This window comes from Numida meleagris, chromosome 4 (assembly GCF_002078875.1).
Source record: "Numida meleagris isolate 19003 breed g44 Domestic line chromosome 4, NumMel1.0, whole genome shotgun sequence".
Classification (NCBI taxonomy): Eukaryota; Metazoa; Chordata; class Aves; order Galliformes; family Numididae; genus Numida; species Numida meleagris.
Window position 1 is genome coordinate 83,165,957 of NC_034412.1, and position 9,901 is coordinate 83,175,857.

At 39.8% G+C, this 9,901-nt stretch overlaps 1 long non-coding RNA gene across 1 annotated transcript; it reads left to right on the plus strand.

Moving 5' to 3' along the window:
• LOC110397250 lies at positions 978-7,952 on the plus strand. Its single transcript, XR_002437644.1, has 3 exons — positions 978-2,207; positions 3,758-3,849; positions 7,139-7,952. It is a non-coding gene; the product is annotated as an uncharacterized LOC110397250 (long non-coding RNA).

A 9,901-nucleotide genomic window follows, 5' to 3' on the forward strand; every position in this document is an offset into this window, starting at 1 on the left:
TCTTTGGAAGCAGCACAAGATTTACCTAGTGATAAAAACTTACCTTCCTATGGAGCACCAGTCTCCATATCACCCTTCCTATCTCTAGCCAAATGAATGTTGAATTTGGCTTCTGCTTTGCATTTGAAAACTTTCCGGTTTTATTTCTTGAGAGGCCCTGTGTTTCACTTTTGAGGTTCAATCATTGATGTACAAACATTGCTTTTGGGGACATACATCAGTATGAAGGGAGCTCCTCTGGACTCACGTAAATACTATTTAGAAGTAAATTTGGCTAATAGCATGTCATTATGATGGACTTTATTCTTTTCAATAGCTACCGTAATTTACAATTGACCAGTAAGTCAGAGGCGCTCAAATAATTAACTGCTTCAAATAAAAATAATTGAGCAACTGTTAACAGAATCAAAGGAGAAAGTAACAAAGGCGTAAGTAAAGAGTGTTCTTGGTTAATGTAGTCATATTTTTGGGGCTTCTTTGTGAAAAAAAGACACAGCTGCCGCATGAACTCACCAAACACTTTGGACAGTATGACGTGACGGGTGAGAAATTCTTCAGTTTCCAAGAATATGAATCTCTCATCTTTTCATGGTGGCAGGCAGCATACTGAGCAGTACGCCTAGGCAATAAAACTTCTGCTTTGATAATGATTTTGATAATATCAAATGATGATTCTGTTGGAGCATGCCTTTCTCCCTCATGTTTCACTGAAATATCTGGTTTGAAAGGATTGATAGTTTTTGCAGTACATAATGTTTACTTCCTAATGTTGCCTTGTTAGATGGTTGCATGGCAAAAGGAGCTGCTCTCATCCAAGGGAGCTTGTACAATTAATTCAGAATAGCATTTGGATAGTTGCTGGCTTTGCTCTGCTCAGATAAACACCACACTGTTGCTTTTTCTGGCAGTAGATATGTCAGGAAATTTTAATGGATATTACAGGTTATGGAATTCAAAGAGCAAGATGAGAGGAGAAAGACAAAATGAGCATTGCTGCGGGAACAACAGAAGCTTATCTGTTGTTCAGATTTGGATAATGGGAGCAGCCTTGGGCCCTTTTAGGATAAAAATGTGGTCAGTAGAATTGATCAATATCCCTTTTTTTATGTCTTTTGATTATGGAACTACAACTTCTGGAAAAGCTGAAAGCTCTTCTGCATGTGATATGAGCACTGGAGTAAAAAAATGCTGTAAAGCAGATGAAGCCACTATGTATTTCCAAGAGAGCTCTGGACAGTTCTGAAGATCATTGCTTTTCATGATTCTGAAGGAGCTGAAATGATCAAATTTGCCTCTCTTTGAGCATGCTAAACAAAAATTAGCCACATTTCATATATGTGCAAAATGCTAGCCAGATGCTAAAGGCCCAGCTCAAAGAGTCCATCTTAAAACTTGTAGAATGATTCAAAACTTCTTTTGCCTGACATTCTGCAGCTTTCTGTTCTGGAGCACATTGAAACTCATGATTATCAACATCTAGTAAGCAATGAAGAAAAAAAAATGTGCTGTGGTGTACAGAAAGGCAGAGGATATGACATATGCATTTCTTTCCTGTGGGCAATCTTTGACTCTTACAAGGGCAACAGTCCAGATGCATACATATGTGTGTATGGGCAGCCCTGGGGGCTGCGTTGGCGGGCGGTGGGGACTTGGGGCGGGCCGATGGCAGGTGGCGGGTGCGGGGTGGCTGTTGAGGCTGTGAGGATGATGCGCTGACGCCATCTTGGCCTATGCCTCCCACAGGTTTGAGAGAACTGACGTACCTGTCGATCTGTTCAGAGGGAAAAATTACACAATTTAAATATTTACAGCATCGTGGTCTTGTCAAAATGGAATGTCAAGAGCCTTTTATTCAGAAGATTGATTTTTCTTGTTTCTTGTTTCTCATTAATATGAAGGAAATCCTCCATGTTACTGAGATTATTTCTGTTTTACAAATAGGAGAACAGAGTTAGAAGACTGAAATAACTTGCCTAAGACAGTAGAATCTATAGGTTAAATCTGTTCCTAGTTTGAGTTTCTGGATTTACATTGTTTCATTCAAGTTTACATTCAAGTTTCTGGATTTACATTAAGTATTAATTTGGTCTGAGCATTCTGAGTGATCATTTCTTTGAGTTGCAATGGAATTTCACTAGGGAATATCAAGAAGCCAATTGACCAGGAGCTATCAGTTTCACTGCAGTTTCTGATTAGCCTGTATGAAGGTAATAGTGCTCTCCTTGTAAACCCTTGTAGACTTCCACCAGTACCTATGCTTTCCAAGAGCTCAAAATGTCAACACTTGTATTGGCTTCTCAGTTCCTCCAGAAGCTAGAAATGTTTACATGGGTGTGTGGCTGCATTTAAACAATATGAACAGTCTCAGAGTGGAAATCCAACCAGGTCTAGATTCTAGAATAAGTCAGATCTAATGCGGAGTCAGTCTATAAGCACAATCCAATCCAACAGCCCTATTAAAATGATTGTCTAGCAGACCATACCTTCTATTCAATAAATCAACCGAATAGCTTTAATTTATAAGCAAAAGAATCAACTTAAAATACTTGGCAACTAAAAATCATAAAGCAGGTTATATAACTGGGCAAATGAACAGAAATATATAGCAAAAGGCAATTTAAGCTTACATACTCACTCAAACCGTATAAATCATGAAAAATATGTGTCTGCCTAAAATTCCCAAAACATTTATTCTGGCCTGTATTGCAATTGGGAGATGCATTTATCACAGAATGATATTCCCACTCCTGAACTGGTTGCTTCTCTTTTTGGTCACGATGGGAAATTGTCAAGAATACCATTCCCTTGCAGCCCAGAGCTCACACTGATCATTGGCAGTGAGCAATGGTACAGCAGCTCCTATTATGTCACAACATCCTTCCTAATTTATATACAGAAAGAAACATACTTCACTGTTTCCAGCAACACTTGTTTGCTTTCTTTAGGCATGTTCCCACTAGTTTAAATGTTCTCTTTCTGCATCGAGTGAGTAGTTGTGTCCAATTGCAGCCTGTTCATCAGTCACCTCAGATTCCATCTTCCAATTGCAGGCGTGCAGGAGGCCACAACATACCTGCTGGTTGCTAGAAACACCTTAGAGACAGGCAGTTCTGTGGTCCTAAGTTTTCTTCTGTATTTGGGATATCCATGGGAACAGTGGAGAGATACTATTTATTTATTTATTTATTTATTTATTTATTTATTTATTTATTTATTTGCTGCATCTGTTCTGAAACTAAGAGAGAGGAATGTGTATTTGGCTTAGGCCAGTAGTTTTTGAATAGATTTATCTATTTCCAAATATGCCTCAGACTTCCATCGAATCAGCTAGTATAGTCTAAAATTTCAACTCAGAACTCTGAATATTATTAGAAAATATGTATTTATGGAAGCTGGGAGTCTTCGTATTTGATCCATGAGCTGAAGGTAGGTGAATTGTACTTCAGAGCTCTGATGGGGGCTGTCTAAGCGCACCTTGTAGCACATGCCATTTCATTATATGGCACTAAATCACCAAAGACACTCTGCTGGTGCACAGGAAACCACAAATATGGGCACAGTCTGAGCGCTGCGTTGCAGTGCATACCATGCAGGGGCCTCCAGGCTGCAGGTTTAAAAGAAATGTCCTTTGAAAATTACTGTGGAAAAACAATTACCAGTGCTCCTCTTGTTCCAAGTTGATTTATTGCACTTTAGATACACATCTGGCTAACAACAAGCAGCATATAAAAACAATACTTTTCTTTACTCTTTCCAGAAAACAGGTTGCTTCACCAAATTTAGAGGAGACCTCCCACCAAGATGCTGGCCACCATATGAGTGAAGTCTGCAATGAAGACTTTACTGACGGTGAGCTGCCAGGTCGGGGAAAGGGGCAGAAAAACATCCTTTTTCACTCACATGGAAATTTATGGGCCTCCTTAGTGGTCAGAACTTCAGAATCTATGAGCATTGGGTGTATCGGGTGAAGCAAGCTGGCAGTTCAGGACATCACTACGTGCACTTTTGAAATGCACAATTCAAAAAGCATTATGTCTTCTGCAGGCACGTATAAATCACTTGAGTCTGTATATTGCACAAAATAAACCTCTTCCTTGGCACCTCTGTTGATTTAAACTTCCAAAGTACACTGACAACTGAGCAGGTCTGTACTATCCATCCTGCCTTAGAGACTGCTTCACAGAAACTCCCACACATGGAGGTGTGGTCACACTCCCTGCAGTTGGACCTTACTAGTGGCTCCTACTGGAGGGAAGACAGGAGTTCAGGTTAAATTCTGCCTGACTAGGCTCACAGTTAGCACAGTGGCCTGCAAATAATTAATTCAATCAACATTTTTGGAAAAAGCAAAGAGCAATAATAAAATAAAAGTAAGTTCAATCTGTGATACTCGCTGTTAGACATTTTGTTTAGTGGCCATCCATACAGAGAGATGGATCAAACGTAGAATGGAATATTCAAACAGCCATGCCTGAGACTCCAGTTTAGAATCATAGAATCATTAAGGTTGGAAAAGATCTCTCAGATCATTTAGTCCAGTCGTCCACCTACCACCAATATCGCCCACTAACCATGTCCCTCAGTGCCACATCTCCACATTTCTTGAACACTTCCAGGGACAGTGACTCCACCACCTCTCTGGGCAGCCTGTGCCAATGCCTCACTGCTTTTTCCAGGAAGAAACTTTTCCAAATATCCAACCCAAATCTCCCCTGGTACAACTTGAGTGCATTCCCTCTCATTCTATCAAGTCAAAAGCATAAAATTATTCATTATTCATTCATTATATATCAACTGGTAGTGAAGAAAGATAAAGCGCCTTGGGACATATGAGGGATATGTTTGACTGCATGGAACATACTAACCAAATTCCACAGTGTTTAGTTGCAAGTAGCAGCATAGAGTCCTGTGATAAGGAAAGCTACTGGCATTTTGGTTCAGCAGTAGCATAATGTGGGAAAGGAAAAACATGCAAAATAAAGAGCAGTAGCACAGCAACAGCAATGGTCATGTGGAAGGCATGGGTTTAACCCACCAGCACCTGCATAGTCATTCTCAGCCACAAAAGTCATAGGATGACAATGAATAACTTGTTTGCTAGTAACAGAGCAGAACCCATTTATCATAAATAATGCAGAGACATAAGGGAAAAAGGAAATGTGCCACGGCATGATTTTCATCTGGGGAAATAAACTGGAAGAGCAATACACATGGCCTTGTCTAAACTTCATCCGTTCTTCCACTGACAAGTGTTGTCCTGGAATTCACTGAGAACCTCATGTACTTATCAAGGACTCTGGACATCTAGCAGTTTGAGCAGAGCAGGGGGAAAACAGCACGTGCACAGTATGTTAATAAATTCTGGACATGCTGACCTCATTTCACATGCTGCCTGCATCCAGAGACAAGTGCAGTAGCCCTGTTATAGGAAACAGAGACCGTGTGCAAGCCTGCCACAGCTTAAGGGCTATGTGACACAAATGCTGATCTTATCCATGCTCCCCGTGAACACATGCATTCAATGCGTGCTATTGCCTAAAGTGCTAGAGGTCATAGGTTGAGTTTCTGTTATTCCTGTGCTATTTCCACAAAAGACTGAATCAAAACATATAAAGCAGTCCCACAGCTCACAGGCAGCACGTTGTACACAGAACCTGCTGATGGTGATCCTGTTCTACAGAAAACTAAAAAAGTTAAAGCGGAGTCAAAAATGCAACGTTACTCACAGCATCAAAAATCCATTGTTACTCACAGTGTGACTGCCAGAAAAAGGAAGTAGAATTGGTCAGAAAAAGAGCTTTCACCTGATGTTATCTTGTGAAGTTTATAGGCAGGAACATCCTAAGAAGCAATGTTTTCTACAGGGGACAGCTGGTTCTGTTTCAGTTGGTAACAAGAGCTTGTAGCTTTGTTGAGGCCTGTTTTGAGTCATTTTATCCATAGCAGGGAAAACTATAATTATAAAAATATAAGATCTTTAGACCTGCTACTCTGTCATCATAATTAGCAATGTGGGCATGCATATTGCCAATAAACCTGTAATATTTCATTCGAGCACTGAATTTGGATTTAATTTTCCTGCACCTGGTGGTATGCTGAACATCACAAAAATGCGGCTGTTTGAAGGGCACTGCTGGGTGCCAAATGGAAAAGCAGTCAGAGATGCTGGCTAACTTCACACTCCTCTCTAGAAGCTTCCTAACCACAGGGATGGCCTCGGTGACCACAATGAAGCCTTCCAGAGAGTACACACTTCTCTCCAAGCACTGACCTCTTCTAAGGTTTACATTTCTCAGCAGCAAACAAAAGTCCTGACAATCACACCAGGGAGAAAAACTCACCGCAGCCAATGATTCATCATATTGCCCAGAGAGGCTGTGGAGTCTCCTCCATGGAGATCTTCAAAAGCCACCCAGACCCTTTCAGCCTCAGCCAGTCTATGACTCTGCGAAAAGGCTGGGTTCAGTCTTAGCCAATACAAAGAACAAATAACAGTATTAACTGATAACACTAACAACATTCTTATCTCTGGCTAGGGACGTTTTGCAACAGACTCTGTTGTGGGTATATTTGCCAGTAAGTGCCTATCAAATCATGGGACAGCCCAGGCATTTTCTGCTTTCACTGCTATTAATACTTAGTACAACCCACACACTGCTGAAAATAGTACTAAGGAGATATATAAATAATTTCCAATCAATTTTTAATTTACTATGTCAAGTTTTATCAAGCCAAGTCTTGGCCAAAGTAACCTTGCCTGAGTTAATTGAACATAACGTCAATGAACAGAGCGACCATTTTAGAAATGCAGAATAGAGTATTTTTGCTGTGGAGCTGTATAATTTTTGACATTGTAATTAAAAAAGCAATTATCTTTGCTCTGACGTAATTTGTCATGCAGTACATCTACAGATCGAAATCAGTCATCTCTCAATAAATGATCTCTATTTCACTTACTTTCTGGTAAGATTTTGAGACAGTGAACACAAGTAACCCAAACCAAAAAGGCATCAGATATTAAGTAAATTTGTTCAACTTCTTTGATAATCTTTTTTTGGCTTCACTGTTCAGTTATATGCCACAGTCCATGTGCTTGTGCTTTCCTTCTGGTTTTCTTATGGGGGTCTCTACTTCCTAGGGGATCAAGCAGAATCTTGGCATAAACAGGAAAAAAGAATAGAATTATGGCCAGATGGAATATGCATGGCATTGGAGCAGAGTTGGGGAGTTAAAGAGGAGCCTAGAGCATCAACAGCTCTACAGCTATGTTTGCTTGACTTTCTGTGCTTCAGTTTAGTATTTGCATTAGGAAACATCTCAGATGTTGGTAAGAATGTTGTTAACTTGTCAGGATTTATGTTATTCTCTTAGTAAATTGAGATAATGATATACTGATGTTGGTGAAGTCTTTTTGCTTTTCAGAAAGGCTAATAAATAATAAAAGCTAATTTATACACATAATTTATACACATAATTTGTTATGTAGAAATGCTCTTTCTCAAGAAGCCTGGAGTGACAAGGTATCTGAATTGAAAAAGTAAAATAGACTTGCTACGGTTCTGTTAATCTAGAACTTTGGGGCTAGTTATTAAATTGAAAGGCTATTCTGTAATGAACTACCCATGGTAGAATGGTAAGAATGCATTGCAGTATAATTTTGAAAAACAGTCTTGCCTACCCAAATGTGTTAATTTGTGCTGTGATGCTGTATTATGATAAAGAATGTGTAAAACAGATTGAAAATAGGGTACACTTGAAAGAGAGTCTCCCTGAAGCTTTTCTTCAGCTGAATATTTTGACCACAAAGTCTACTCGCTTCTGATAGGATGTGTTAGGGTAACAATTCATCTGGTGTTTGGTAGTAAAAAAATCTATCTCTAGTCTCTCCTCTAATAAACCTGTAACTTTCTGTAATCATTTTATTATGACTCCTCAGCATTAAACACAATAAACGTAAGGACTGAATTTCAGTCTAGCTATGTCAATTTTATCCAATAGTCATCATGCCACAGGGGATATAAGATATCTCTCCACACTGCAGGAAGAATAATAAAGAACGAGAGTGTGAAGTAAAAAGTCACTACTTCTAGCAATTGTACTATTTTAAATATTTGAAAGGTTTGATCTCTTTAATTCAACAACATTAAAAAAAGGGGCAGAATTCCTTTCATGAGCAGAAGCTAATTTTCTCCAAAACGCAAAAGATCTTTAGTACAGGATTCAACGAGAAGTTGCTGGAACCTGAACATTGGCAAAGTCTAGTTTTGTTTTCAATATGAGGCTAATTACTGAAACAAGCTATTGTGGGAAGAGCAGACACTTCATTGCCTGACGTTATCAGACAACATGAAGCTACTGGCCCTTCTGGAAAGGATGCATTATCCTAATGCATAATCTGAGGACAGAGCAGAGGCACAAGAGGACAGAACAGAAAAGCTGTAGTATTCACAAAATCAGCTGAGGTATTACAATGACCTTCATGACCTTAACTTTTAAAAATATGATTTCATCTTTCCTCCTGTTCAGGCAGGAAATCTCAACTCTGTATATTAAGTTGTTTGCCAAGTGCCTGAGAGCAATTCCCTAATAGAAGTAGCAATAAATCCCTACCTACACTCTGCATTCGATACAGCTCGAAGGAAAATGTAGTTGATTAATGCAAAAAGGATTCACTCAGTCCCAGGACTTGATTAAATGTACTGAGCTATTTGTTACTGTTTTACTTCTTCACGTGTGAAGTGTCTGGTATTACACATGAAAGTTTTGAGACTCTGATAGAAAATTGTGGGAACTGTCATTGTTTTCCTGCTTCCTGTTCTTAGCAGTATTTTTAGAGCAAGAACTTACCGCTTTATTTCTGTAATCTATGTTTGCCTAGACCACTTCTCAGCCCTTCCATATTGATTCTTTGCCATAAACCAAGCACACAGCCACATACTGATGTCACTGAAAATCTGCCTTCAGGGGAAGCAAAGCACATCCTTCTGGTCACCCAACTTTCTCTGTAGCATCTTATAGCACAAAAATATGGCTCTACATAAGGCCTCATGATGAGCATATTTATTATCTATCCCATTGCAGCTGCAATTGTCTGGATGGTAAGTTTTACATTTCCTTTGCACTTAATCCACAAAGAATGTACTGTTGCTGATAGAAGGAGACTTTTAGCTGAAATTCCCAAGGTTCAGAACTCAGCTGTGGAAGCCCCAGGTCTAGCTGCAGTGCTAATGGTTCTGTCAGCATTTCAAGATGAGAAATGAAGGAAAAAACATGCTCCCTGAAGCTTGCCCCACTCCTATACAAACGATTAGTCTAACTCTCATGTATTTTCTGTCATTTGTACTATTATTTTCATCTTTTCACATGTTCTTGTGTTTTACATGCAAAGTGTTTTCTTTGGATTAGCCAGTGTGCTCCTCCTTTCAAACTACCTAATAGGAAGGATCAACCTGCTAGTACATTTAATTGTGGTCTTAAGAGAGAGTTCCTGAGATGCAGCCCATTCTCATTACTGTCCTGGCAGGCTTTCCTACCTTTAATCTTGCCGATCGCATTTTGCTACTCTTTCTTCAGGGCTATTTTATGTAAGAAAATGTCTGAGGGTCACTGTCTTGAGTACCAGGGAGTCTTCCCAGGTCCATGCAGGAAGGATGGCCCACATCAGCCCAGGTGAAGGTTTTGCCTCTGGCTTGTAGTCCCATCATGCCACAGCTACGTAGAGTCCCATCCAAAACCAGAACTCTGTTGCCAGTGTCTAGGGGTCCTGGGTCCATGGCACTACCTACTGCCAATACACGCAGAAACAAAATCAAAAACCCTTCACAGCTTGATTTCACCTCTGTCCTCACACATAAGTCTTGGAGGGAGCCAGCAGCTCTGCAGTGCAACTGTGGGGAAACTG